The sequence below is a fragment of the Dipodomys ordii genome, unplaced genomic scaffold, assembly GCF_000151885.1.
Source record: "Dipodomys ordii isolate 6190 unplaced genomic scaffold, Dord_2.0 Scaffold56, whole genome shotgun sequence".
Lineage (NCBI taxonomy): Eukaryota > Metazoa > Chordata > Mammalia > Rodentia > Heteromyidae > Dipodomys > Dipodomys ordii.
The window spans coordinates 9,165,583-9,178,896 of NW_012267272.1; positions in this window are offsets into that span (position 1 = coordinate 9,165,583).

Below are 13,314 nucleotides of genomic sequence, written 5' to 3' on the forward strand. Positions count from 1 at the left end.
TTTTATTACTACAGGTTTGTAATATAGTTAGAGAAGTTTGGTATTGATATTCTTCTGGCATTGTTCTTACTGAAGAATTGCTTTTTTTTTAATTGTGAAAATATTGTACAGAGGGTTACAATTACATGGGCAAGATAATGAGTACATTTCTTATCAAGCATTGTAGCCTCCTCCTTTGTTTCCCCTTCCCATCCCATCCTCCCTCCACCTCCCACCCAACCCTCCCCCCCCCACCAAAGTTGTAAAGTTCGTTTTTGACATAACGACTTGTATGTCTCATTGTTGCAATGGGTCCATCTGTATCCCTATTTAAACTATTTGTTTTTTCCCTTCCCTTCCACACATTATAACAACCTCAAATATAGTGAAAGCAGGGGTTATGCCATGGGGGAGGGACATACAAAGCAACAAAGAAATAATCTTATAAATTATTAGGTGTTTTTGAATCATAATTACTGAGGAAAATGCACAGGGAACACTAAGAACACTAAACTCATGGCCAGCTTACGCTACTCTTAAGGTTGGCAGCAAAGACTAAGTTGTTTTTCGAGGTTCTGGGATTTGATCTCAGTGCCCCATGCTTGCTAAACAGTAGTTGTCACAAATGAGCCACATCCCATCCCATTTTTTTTTTACTTTAGTTATTTTTCTGATAGAGTTTTATGTTTTCCTGCAGGCCAGTCTTGGTCCCTCATCCTCCTACCTACAACCCCTGCTTATTTGGGACCAGAGGAGCATGCCATCACAACTGGCTTACTGGTTGAGGTAGAGTCTCACTAACATTTTGCCCAAACTGGCCTTGAGTGACCAAGCTATCCATGTCTGAGTAGCTTGGGTTACATGCATGAATCACCACACCCAGCCATAAAGATTAGCCCCTAGGCTCCCAGACTGTCAAGCACATGCTGCAGAGAGTTTCTTATACCTATATAAGCTACAAAAAGGAATCACACATACACTCACATGCACATATTCACTCCTTCATGTTTACCCATCCCTTTATAGTTTGTGCAACCTGGGACTTATGTAACCAGAAAATGAAATATTTGTAAAACCACAATTTGGATAGCTTTAAGTGATACTTTATTTATATGACTATTTAAGGTTAGTATAGTTATTTCAATAAGCCCAAATAGAAGTGTGTGTGTATGTGTGTGTGTGTGTGTGTGTGTGTGTGTACACATGCGTATTAGGACTCAAACTTGGGACCTAAGCACTATCCCTTAGCTTTTAAAATCAAAGCTGGTACTCTACCACTTGAACCATAGTACCACTTCCAGGGTTTTTGGGTGGTTAATTAGAAATGAGAGTCTCGTGAATTTTCCTGTTCAGGCTGGCTTTGAACCATAATCCTCAGGTCTCAGCCTTCCTAAGTAGCTAGAATTACAATTATGAGCTATCGGTGCCTGGCTTCTAAATAGATTTTGATGCCTAAAAAGTAGAGATGGATTTAGAAAATAATAGTAGTAATACGTACTTGTTAACAGGCACCTATCTATACTCACTGAGTGTATTCTAATGCATGACAGAGAATAATAGAAAATGGGTCTGAAGCTGTCATAATGAATATGAACCATGACAGGACAGCAAAATGGCCAATCCCTCTCTGCAGTTGCTATGAAGAATACCATCTCATTGTTGCAAGAGTCTAAGACCCCACGGTCAGGACACCTTCCCGATGCTGTTCATCACCCTGCCCTCAACAAGATGACTCTCTCTCTCTCTCCAAGTCTTTCATGCAAAACCCAAATAAACACACAGAAATGACAAGAATGCTCAGTGTTCGAATTTGTTGGTTTTAGACAAAATAAAGAAAAAGAATGGATTCCACTGGACTGAAGAACGTAAAAAATGTAAAGTCTGGTGTACTACTATGCCTGTATCTTTGCTGGAACCCCCTTGCAAACCCTAAATGATCCCTTTCATTGGCACCCTAGAGAAGGTGGGCAGCTGTGGAGTGAAGGATTCCTTTACCCATGAAGTCATAAATATTCAAAAACCACGTAGGAATGCTAGGGTTTGGAGGTTGCTGAGGGAGGCCAGCGTGGATGGTAGTTGGTCAAGTTCTCACAAATGAGGGCTAGACTGGCAACCTGTAGGTTGTGACTGAAGGCACCAGGTTTTCCCACAATCCAGCATTATCTTCCCTTAGGAACTGCTGAAACTCCTGTTTTCTACTTCTTTGCATTGACTCTGCAGGGAATCTCTTCTGTTATCTCGCCTGTCTTTCACTTTGGGGCCCTAGGGTGAAAAATCCTTTAAAGACAAAAAAAACTGTATGTTCATTTCACCTTTCAGAGAACTCTTGCACTAGAGAAGGAGAGAAGAAAGCAAGGGCATATATGAGAAGTAATTGTGGAAAGAAAAAGGAAAAAAAGAGAACTGAGAAAGAGAGACAGACAGATAGATAGACAGACAGACTGCTCTCATCTGACTCAAGTTCCCCATCTTCTTAGAGAGAGGTAAAACCTTTAGGGGAGACCTAAGAGGACTAGAAAATGTCCTACATACCTAGGAAGCAGGGAGCAGAAGGGAGGATGGAAAGGCTGAGAAGCCAGGCCTCCATGATTGAAGGGTACAGAAAGCTCTCTGCAAACCCTTTTTTTGCTTTTTGTAAATTTTTTTGCCTAGCCTGGGGCTTGAACTCAGGGCCTGGGAGCTCCTTTTGCTCAAGGCAAGTGCTCTACCACTTGAGCCACAGCCACTTCTTGCAAACCCTTTTAAATCTGGAAATTGCTTACTGTTATGCAGGTAAAGGTTTCAGGGGAAATGTTTATCTCGGTGTCCTCTGAGAAGTAGCACGTTATACTGACAGAAGTTTCTGTTTATAGGAGGATAAGATGGTTCTGGAGCTTGGGCTATGACCCAGAAAGGGCACGTCTGAGCAGGAAAGATTTGAGGTAAGGGACTGGAAAAGAAGAAATGATGAAAGGAAAGGTGTGAGGTATTGAGTGCTGAAGTCAGTCTTGGCCAGTCTCGCTTTGGGAGAAGCTCTCTACCAACAGCTCTGGCCCAGGCCTTGGAATTATCTCTGTACGCTGCAAAACAAAAAGCATTCAGGAGGAAGATTTCTGGGTGGGGGACACTTCCCAGTGTCGGGTGTGGCACGTGAAGGTGTCCCTGTCCAGACCCTTGCCTGTCAACCGATCATCTCCGGGGAGGAAAATAGATTGCTCAAAAATGTTCTAGCTTGTCTCTCATTTGGCTTTCCTTGTGGTTGTTTTAAAATAAAGTGTTTTATCATTGCTCCACCCTCTTTAAGTTGCATCAGAAGAAAGTAAAAGAATCAGCAATCCCCTAAGTTTGGGTGTGGCTCAGGAGCGAGCAAGGCTCCAAAGAATAATTCCAAGGTAGAACACAGATTATGGCTTCTCTTCTGGCCTCAGTGTCTGTATCTCTAAAAGGGGAATAATAGAGAACAACAGCTAGCTGGGCTCCAGTGGCTCATGTCTGTAATCTTAGCTACTCAAAAGACTGAGATCTGAGATTTGTGGCTCAAAGCCAACCGGGGCAAGAAAGTCTGTAAGACTTTTATCTCCAATTAACCAATGGTAAGAAGCTGGAAGTGGAAGTGTGGGAGAATCATGGATTTTTTTTATGGGTGTGTGGTACTAAGGATTGAAGGCACTACCTCCCTCAAGCAAGTGCTCTATCACTTCAGCCACACAGCCCTGCCCAGGATGGCGCTAAAAACATCAAATGTCCACAGCTAAAATGCTTAACCTCCAAAACAAGTATTTCAAAGCTCTGATCTCTCTTTTTCTCTCCTTCACCATGGAAAGGCGAAAACTCAAGGCAGAATCCTCTCCTGGTCTTATGGAGACAGTTAAAAGGGATTGGAGCTGATAGAAAAAGAAATTTTCCACTGAGCATTTTCAGAAGTCCTCCTCCAAACTGAAGAATGCAAAGCAGAAAAGGGTCTCCTTACACTCAGGCCTCTCTAGGGAAAACTGCTGTTTGCATCTCCTGTGTCGCGCCCTGCAAATAAACTGTGGTTTATTCAAACCAGTCATTGGTGATGGGTCACAGCTCTGAGTGCAGTGGGACCATCAGTGATAGAAAAGTTCATTGGAAAAGCAGTTGTTTGCAACTCTCAGGAAAGACCAAGGACCCCCCAAGCCTCTTCTTTCACCTCACTGTTAGCAGAGTAACACCTTACTTTCACATGCTACTCACAAGTAGTGAGAAAATTTTTGCTCACCATTGGATTCAGAGGCCCAGAAAATGCCTTGGAAATGTCAAATAGTCACTTAAGTGTCTATCATATACAAGCTCTGCCTCTACCTTTTCCTCATAGCCATAATCTGTACTGAGGAATAACGGGACTTCTCTGTCAGAAGGGATTGGTGGAGGTAAGGGCAAGGGAGGTTGAATTTTGTGCCATGTGCTCAGGTTGGAGATAGTAGGACTATGGCTATGGCTTGGTCCTTAACCCAACCCTATCAAGATGTCCACTCTACTTGAGCAGTCCTAACAAGCAATGGCACCAAGGACAGGAGAGGAAGAGCATTTCTCTGCACTTGTCAAAGGTGTGAAGATATAAACAGGAAAATAGATAAAGCCAAAGGTGAGTCTGAATCTGAAGGTAATGAAGGCATTTAAAAAAAGGAAAAAGAAAAGGCCATGTGACTTTGCCAGTCTCTGAGGTATTTTTGAAAAGACAGGGTAACCCTTTAACTAATCAGTGCCCAAACAATCTTGATGAATATATCCCCAACATCCAAGCTCCATTCACAAGAGAATACACAGCCTGAACCCATGAGCCAAACTGCCTCATGTAACCTTCTGGGGAAAAAAAAGAAAATTTATTATCTCCTTGGAAGCTCCTAACACATCTTTCCCCATAGCCTTGGTCCAAGAGTCCTTCATGGCATGACATAGTAAACACCTAAATAGATCCATCTATAAATTAAGATTAGCAAGATAGACAAGTCAACTAAAATTATCTACCCTACAGTACAAGTGTTTTAGACTTTTTATTAAGTTTTACTTGACTTTGGTGAAATTTAATCTAATGCAATAAAAATGAAATATCTCCAAACACAAGAGAATATTTCAATGTCTTCTTAATCAATTATTTTTATGCTATTGCCTTTGCATTTTACCCTTCATGAGTTCTTCAGTTAATAATTTCTATGCCTGAGTTCCAATATCCAAGAACAGGAACTCAATTTATATTGTTGATACTGATTCTATTCATTATACCTAGTAGCATAAAAGTTCTGTTTTGATTTTTTTTTTTGCTTAGAAAGGTCCAGTAACTAAAATAATAAATCTGACAATTCCTGATATAAAGACCTTATTTTCAAAAAGTCAGACATTATAGCTGCTGAGCACAGTGGCACACACCTGTCATCTAAGCAATAAAAAGCCTTAAGGAAAACAGATTCTGTCCTTGTAAAGAACAGGGGAAGAGGCAGGGATGGCTCTGTGATATCGCAACCACCTAGGGAGTCTAGCAAACCTCACTTCTGCCTCCAAAGTAGCAAACACTGTGGACTGAGTCTCCCCAGTCTCTGGTCCCAGGGAGGGGTCACAACAACCACTCCCTCTGTTTTAAATCTTCCTACTTTGGCTTCTACATCTGTTCAGCTGCCTAGTTTCTCACCTCTTCCTATATCTGTCATGCACTCTTCAAACACTTTCTGCCATCCTCCCTTTGTATTACCATTTCAGCTTGATCTATTAACAAGGATAAAAATGTATAGAAAAATTCCTAAGACAACAAAATTAATTGAGCATAATGTTGTAAGACCAAGGAGCAACACAATAGGGTGTTCCCAGCTGACTCATGAAGTAAGCCCAGGAGCCAGACATGGTGACACATGCCTATAATCCCACCACAGGATTGAAGATGATGGTTCTTCTTATCTGAAAAAACAACTAAAAGCAAAAAGACTGGGGCTGTAACTCAAATGATATAGTCCTTGTACAGAAAGCATAAGGCTGTAGTAAAATCCCCAATTCCGCCCCTTCCACAAAATGCTGAGCTGAACAACCTACTTACGTAACCAAACAGGGGTATGGCAAGGATGCTTTATGTAAATGAAGAATTCTGTTTGCACCAATCACAGGCTTCTGCTGACTAGAAGTGCTCTCCCTTTGGCCTGGGTAGAAATGTCTGCAAGGCCATATAGAGTTCACCAGAGTTCGTGATGGCATTAAGTCTAGTGTAGTCATAGCTCAGACAGTGCCTTATGGATCCAGAGTTGTACTTTGGCAGCAATCAGCCATGGTTTCAATGTAGCTTCCTCCAGGTGTCTATGGAGTTTTCAAAGCTGTTGGGTTGACATGAAGGGAGTCTGGCTGGCCATTTGGCTGAGAGTCCTTCTTGTAAGGCAGTCAGGAAATTAGGGACTCTCTAACACTCCTTAGCCAAGGAATCAAAATCAACTGTCTTGTAGTAGAATTGCTGTATCATGAGAAATATCTAAACTGCGCCTAACACCTGGAAACTCTAAATAGTGTTTTATTATTCAGGACCATTGAGCTATTATTCTGATGCCTAGAGCCAATGGTGCTCTTTAGATTTATGGCCGCTAGATGGCAACCTCCTCATTTCTACAGTACACATCTTTTCTTGCAGTGGTATTTGCAACTGCAGATTCAACAAACCACAATTTAGTTATACAAATTAACTGAGAATAAGTTTACCTTTGCAAAAAAACCTCTACTATGAAAATTTTCACTGTTTTCTTTTGAAATTCTCTTGACTACCCAGTTACTGGTTGTCGTATGTGTACATTACTACTAAAGTCCTATGTAGAAGCTGTTCTCCATCAAGACACCCTAGTTTTGTATGAATTAAAACCAAGGCCACTTTGGTCCCTTCAGGGATCAACTCCTTGTCCTTTGATGTCCTCTTCTGACTCCTCTCCTGCTAAAGAAGATGAGATGAGGGCTGGGAAGGTGGCTCAGTGGTAGAGCACTTGCCTTGCATGCCTGAGGCCCTGGGTTCGATTCCTCAGCACCACATAAGCAAAAAGAAAAAAGCCGGAAGTGGCGCTGTGGCTCAAGTGGTAGAGCGCTAGCCTTGAGGTGAAGAGCTGAGGGACAGCGCCCAGGCCCAGAGTTCAGGCCCCACAACTGGACCAAAAAAAAAAAAAAGAAGATGAGATGACTTCAGTTCTGATCACCATTATCACATTTACCACAGAATCACTCAAAAGGGATCATAAATCAGTTCAGCAAATTCAACAGATATTTAATGAGCCACTATACTGTAATATACATATGGATATAGATAGCATATCTCACACACAGAGTATATAAAGATAAATAAGATCATTTAGACGCAAAGAATTTGAGTATCAACAGCTCTACTAGATTTTTTCCAGAAATAAATATTTATTTTAACAATGCACCAAGTGATCTATTCTTATTCTTAAATAGCCAATATTTCAACCAGATATTAACATATAATGAGCTATAAACTAAGACATGAAACCAGTGTAAATTAGAGCCTTTTGTGCATGGGAACTCAAGATATAACAGAGAGAAATTGTACATAAATGCACAAAGGACAGATAATTGAATAGCCCTGGGCAAAGGCCATTTGGAGAGAGACAAAGTTGGAGCCCATCTGTTTTTTTATACAAAAGCAAACCCAAGTGGATAGAAGATCAATATAGAGCTTGAAGTTATGAAAGAATAACAAGAAAATACAAAATAACTTTGTGACCAAGAGTGGGAAATGACTTAAACCACAAGAACTCATATTAAAAGGAAAATGTTCGAGGGACAAAAAGGAAAATGTTGAATATATTTCCATTCGGTGAAAGAAACAAGAAACAGCCAAGAAGAAGGTATTGGTAATATCTAGAATCTACAAGACACTAATAGCTAAACTAAGTGAGGAAAACTGGCACATATGTATACACACACACACACACACACACACACACACACACACTGGAAACCCAACTGGCCCTCTGACAGAAGAGATATTCATGGTTATTCACAGCCAAAAATATGAAAATTAAAATGACAATAACATATAACTATCCTCATCTATTCAGAGCCTTGATTTCTATAGTTCCAGCTACACACAGCCAGTGAAATGAAGGGTGAGTACTTTCAATAAGGTGTTTTGAGAGGAAAAGGGAGGCCACATTCACATACCATTTTACAGTACATTGCTAGAATTATTCTGTATCATCATTAGTTATTGTTCTAAATTTCTTACTGTACCTATTTAATAAAGTAAACATTATCATAGAAAGCTTACAGCACAGATAGGCTTTGTTACAGTCTGCACATTCTAATATCAACTGGGGGTCTGGGAATGTGTCTCTTGTGGGGAAGGAAGAGGCTATTACAACCTTTGACAATCCTCAGAACAGCAAAAAATTGTTACATATTGATGCAGATGTGATGATAGGAGAATTTTCATGAGTGTCAAATGGTTCTGTCATTCTAGATAGCAACTTATTGGCATTCGGTGAAATAAAATATCCACATACCATTGGACTCAAAGGTCTACTCTTGGATATGTCTCCAAGAGAAACTCTGGCATAAGTCCATGATGGAACACAGATAAGGATTTCCTTAAATCATTGCGGAGGTAGCCATATGAATGAGTCAAGAATGTGTGGTAGATGGCCAGGGTAAAGTATTATGCGATGAGCCAAATCAGTGGATTAGATATGTCAGTAGGCTAGTGGGGAGCGTGTTGGATAAAGAATGTAAAAAGAAACATGCAGCCCAGTCGTTTATGTTTGTGAAAAGCACATTATAGGAGGTCATGTTTATGCCCCCAGGTAGCATCAATCACAACAGCACAATTTTCTAGGAGACACCCACCAACACCTGTGTTGTAGTATTACACAGAAGTTAAATATTTAGCTTCTAGAGTACTTGAGCTGAAGTCCTGGCTCTACCACTAACCTTTTCTGTCACCTTAGTCGAGTCCTTAAACTCTCTGCATATCAGTTATTTTGTACAGAAAACGGAAGCTAACAATAGCAAGTATTATATGGGGGTCACTGCAATGATAGACTGAGCTAATATTAAGGTACTCAAGGTTCTAAGGACCAATTGTCATTATTATTGATGTTACCAGTAATAGAGTAGGGATCAAGGGTAAAGAGAAAAATAAGATCTTAAAAAAAGGATAGCTAGTCAGGCATGGTGGTAGACCCTTGTATTCTCAGCATTCAGGAGGCAGAGAAAGGAGGATCACAAGTTTGAGGCCACAGTTACATTAAGGCCAGATGGTGCTACTTAATGAGACCTTGTCTCAGAAAGAAAAAGTGTGAGGGCATGATATAGTGAGCAATGAATTAAAGGAAATGATTATACTTTGAACCTGAAATCAAATTAAATTAAAGGAAACAACTCCTGTCTACATATCCTTCCTGCTGACATTCACAGCATGATGGAGGGTACTGACAATTTCAATACAATATGTTAAGGATGGTGGTAGAATGGCCCAAAAACACAAAAGAGGGACAGTTTGCCTAGTCTGGGGGTTCACGGAGACATTCTGGAAAACAGTATAGTAGTTAGGGGCTTAAGATTTAGAAACCAAATTAAGATGACAGTGGTGCTTCTTATTCGTCTATAAGATGTGTAGCAACTTAAATGTTCAGTAAAACATCATTTATAAAATAGCCAATCCTAAAGAATTACTAGAATGCAGACTCCAGCCAAGCATCACCGTAACTTTCCAACATGTCTTCTCGGAAGGTAGTCCTATTTCTAAAAACAACCACCAGCACATCACCAGTTAATCATACATATGCTAATCTAAAATCCTAAACGTGAACTTCCCTCCTGGTTTGCTCAGAACATAGAGAATAGAGATGATTCTCTTATAAGTCTCTTCAAAGTGAAGAAATCAAGATCTTATTTCATCAAATCTTGAAAGCAGAAGAGGCTGCTGGTAATGGCTACTTTTTTAAATTAGAATGAAGCAATTCCCAGCCAGAGTCAAAGGGCCCTTGGAGTAACTGGTCACGAGCTCCTGTCAACCTACAGACGCTCACTGACATGCCCATTGCAGACTACTAGCTGCTCTGACAGAAGGAAACCCACATAGGGACATTTCGGCACATGGACTAAATCTGTATCTAGAATGTTACTTTTTCCCCAGATGGGGGGAAAAGATGATCAGTTCAAGAAATGAGATTTGATCACTAGAGAGCTTAAAATCCCAGCTGAAAATACAGGTTTGTTCATTTTTTTCTCACAGAATGAATACAAAAATAAAAATACTTGAGAAGCCTGAAATTTGCTTAGGGATTGACCTTGTAAACAAGAAGGAAAATAGCATCATAGAAATTCCTACAGTACAATCCATGCAGACGGAACTGAATATTTTCTAACATTTATGAAACCAAAAACAAGTAAGGAAAAGTAGACAAGGTTTGGAAACAAAGGAAATGGCTTCCAGGGAGTCAATGTAGGTCCACAAATGGCAGCTCAAATCACAGTCAAAGGGTCTTCTAAAGAACTCGATTACAAAGGCTCACCACCCCCTCCACCACTTATAAGATTTATGACAACGTCATCATCAACAAAATGGAGATGATGGCAGTGGCACTACCTGAGCAGCCACTGAGAGATGTTCATTTCTTTAAAAGATAAACCAGATGAGTGGTTCCAGAAATTGTGGCACCTGTACACAACGGAATTAGAAAGAATAGTATTTTATTTGCATAGAAATGGATGGACCTAGAACAAATCATATTAAGTGAGGTAAGCTGAGTTCAGAGATACAAACAGTGTGTGTTTTCTCTCATATGCAGAAGTTAGATCTAAAAGGCACTGGGACATGATAAATTATTAAAAAAAAAAAAACTCTAGACACTCACACGCAGTCAGACCAAAGGAGGATACTCTTAGAAGAGGAACACAAAGGTGCAATGCTTATATAAAATAATATTTGTCAAAATGAACTCCAGGAAATGGAAACAAGAGGGGTTTTTTGTACTTTCTTGCTGATTTTTTTCTTTCTTTTTGTCTTGTTTGTTTATCTATCTTTGGGAAGGAAAAGGGAGCACAGAAATGGAGGGACAAAGGATGAATAAATGAAGCAGTAGCACTTTCTAGACACTATGTTGGAAATGATATATAACTTGTCGGGGAGGGGGAAGTGGAAGGATAAAACTGGTAGAAAATGAAGGAAAAGGTGACGCTACCTAAAAGAAATACACTCATCACCTCACTTATGTAACTGTAACTGCTCTGTGTGTGGCCTTTATAATAACAATTCATTAAAAATTAATAAAAGTTAAATTTACCATTAGACGGAGTAGGAATTCTAGTCCTATAGACCCAAAAACTACAAATGCATGTCCCCACCAAGACATGCAGATATATACATATATATATGTGTGTGTGTGTGTGTGTTCATAGTACTCCACATCTGGGAATTACGCAAACATCCATCAACTGTGGGTGGATAAAGAAAATGTGGCACATCCATAGAATGAAATATTTTTCAACAATAGAAAATAAGAACTACTGATATATGCTACAACATGGATAAGTTTGGAAGGTACTATGGCTAATCTAAATATTCCACTGCAAAAGATTGCAGTATTATATAATTCGGTTTATATGAAATGTCTATAAAAGGTGAATCTGTAGACTTAAAGCAAGATCAGAGGTTTCCTGGGGCCTAAGAGTGACTATAAACCAGCCCCGGAAAGCTTATGGGATAACGGAAATGTCTTAAATTTGGGTCATGGTCAGGACCATACAACTACTAACCAGTATTGAATGGTGTACTTAATGTTGGATTTTATGGTACACAAATTAAGCTCCTAGAAAAAAATGGTACCTATTCATAGTATTGTTGTTAAGTACTAAACTAGTTCATATTTACAAAGCTGGTAAAACAGTATCTAAAATACAGTAATTTTGGTGGGTGTTTGCTACATAAAAGTGGCTATGTGGTTCATCACAGTAGTACATTAAGAATACTTCCTGTATGTTTTCTACGTTTTCTGCACTTCTGAGTACATAAGTGATAAAACTACAACTTTTCTATCAAATGTAAATTTTTTAAAAATCACATAAAGCTTGAAATCATTCAAATAGAAACTATAAAACTAGTCACATGTCTGAGTCTCTACCTGCCCTGGTTTCGGCCTCATCTCTCATAATGCTCTCCTCCAAATCCTTCACCTGAAGAAAATTTCAGTTCCCCAAGACTCCAGACAACAGGGTTTTTGCATACACTGCTGTCTCCAAATGAAATACTACCGTTTTTCCCTCTGTCCTTTAGACTGGATGTTTATATCCTGACAAAATCAAAGGTTAATATCCTAAATCCCAGTGCCAGTGGCTCAGGTCTGTAATCCTAGCTACTCAGGAGATGAGATCTGAGGATTGTGGTTCAAAGCCAGCCCAGGCAGAAAAGTCCATGAGATTCTTACCTCCAATAAGCTACTCAGAAAAAGCTGGAAGTGGCACTGTGGCTCAAGTGGTAGAGCACTAGCTTTGAGCCCAAGCCCTGAGTTCAATCCCCAGCATTGGCAAAAAAAAAAAGGAATCCATTTTTAGACCTGAATTTAAAGATAATTCTCAATGTCCTTTCAAATTCTCAGAGAGTTTCTGATGAAAATCTTTCCATATTTCTTCCCATCTTTATTAGTCAGTTTTGTGTTACTATGACGAAATCTCAGAGGCAATTAACTCTGAGAAAAAATATACATATATGTGTGTATATACATACATACATATATATATATATAATGGTTCTGAAGTTTCAAGGCCAAAATTGGGTAGTCCTACTGCTTGGACCTCTAATGACAGTACTGGGTATCGATAGTAAAGAACATAAAACTATTCAAATCTGGAGCTAGGAAGCAGAGAAATGGGAATGGGGGAAGAGAGAGTGAATGAGTCCAGGGTCCCACAATCCTCTTCAAGAGCACATGCCCAACGACCTCAGGACCTCCCACAAATCCCTACTCCTTAAATGCCCACAGCACGAGCTGCTTGGAGACCAAGCTTTCACATGTGCCTTTGGGGGGACAGTCAACATTTCAACATTCAAATTATAAAATCTCTAATGACATTACTTCCAAAGAATTTATGATGGGAGAAATATCAAGATTACTACAGTAGGAGGCACTGTGACATTATGTACATGTCCTCTGGGGACACAAACCAGAGTCCGCTAACGAGTTGCCTCAACTAGACTTTGGCCCCTTGGGGGGGGTTGAAAAAAAGCGGGGGAGACATGGGGAAAAGAAGAGAAGGGGAGGGGAAGGAAGGAGGAAAGATGGGAAGAGAAGGGAAGGAAGGGAGGAGGGAAGAGGGAATTACAATGGCTTTAAAGAGCCTATGAAAAGTGAAGAGAAA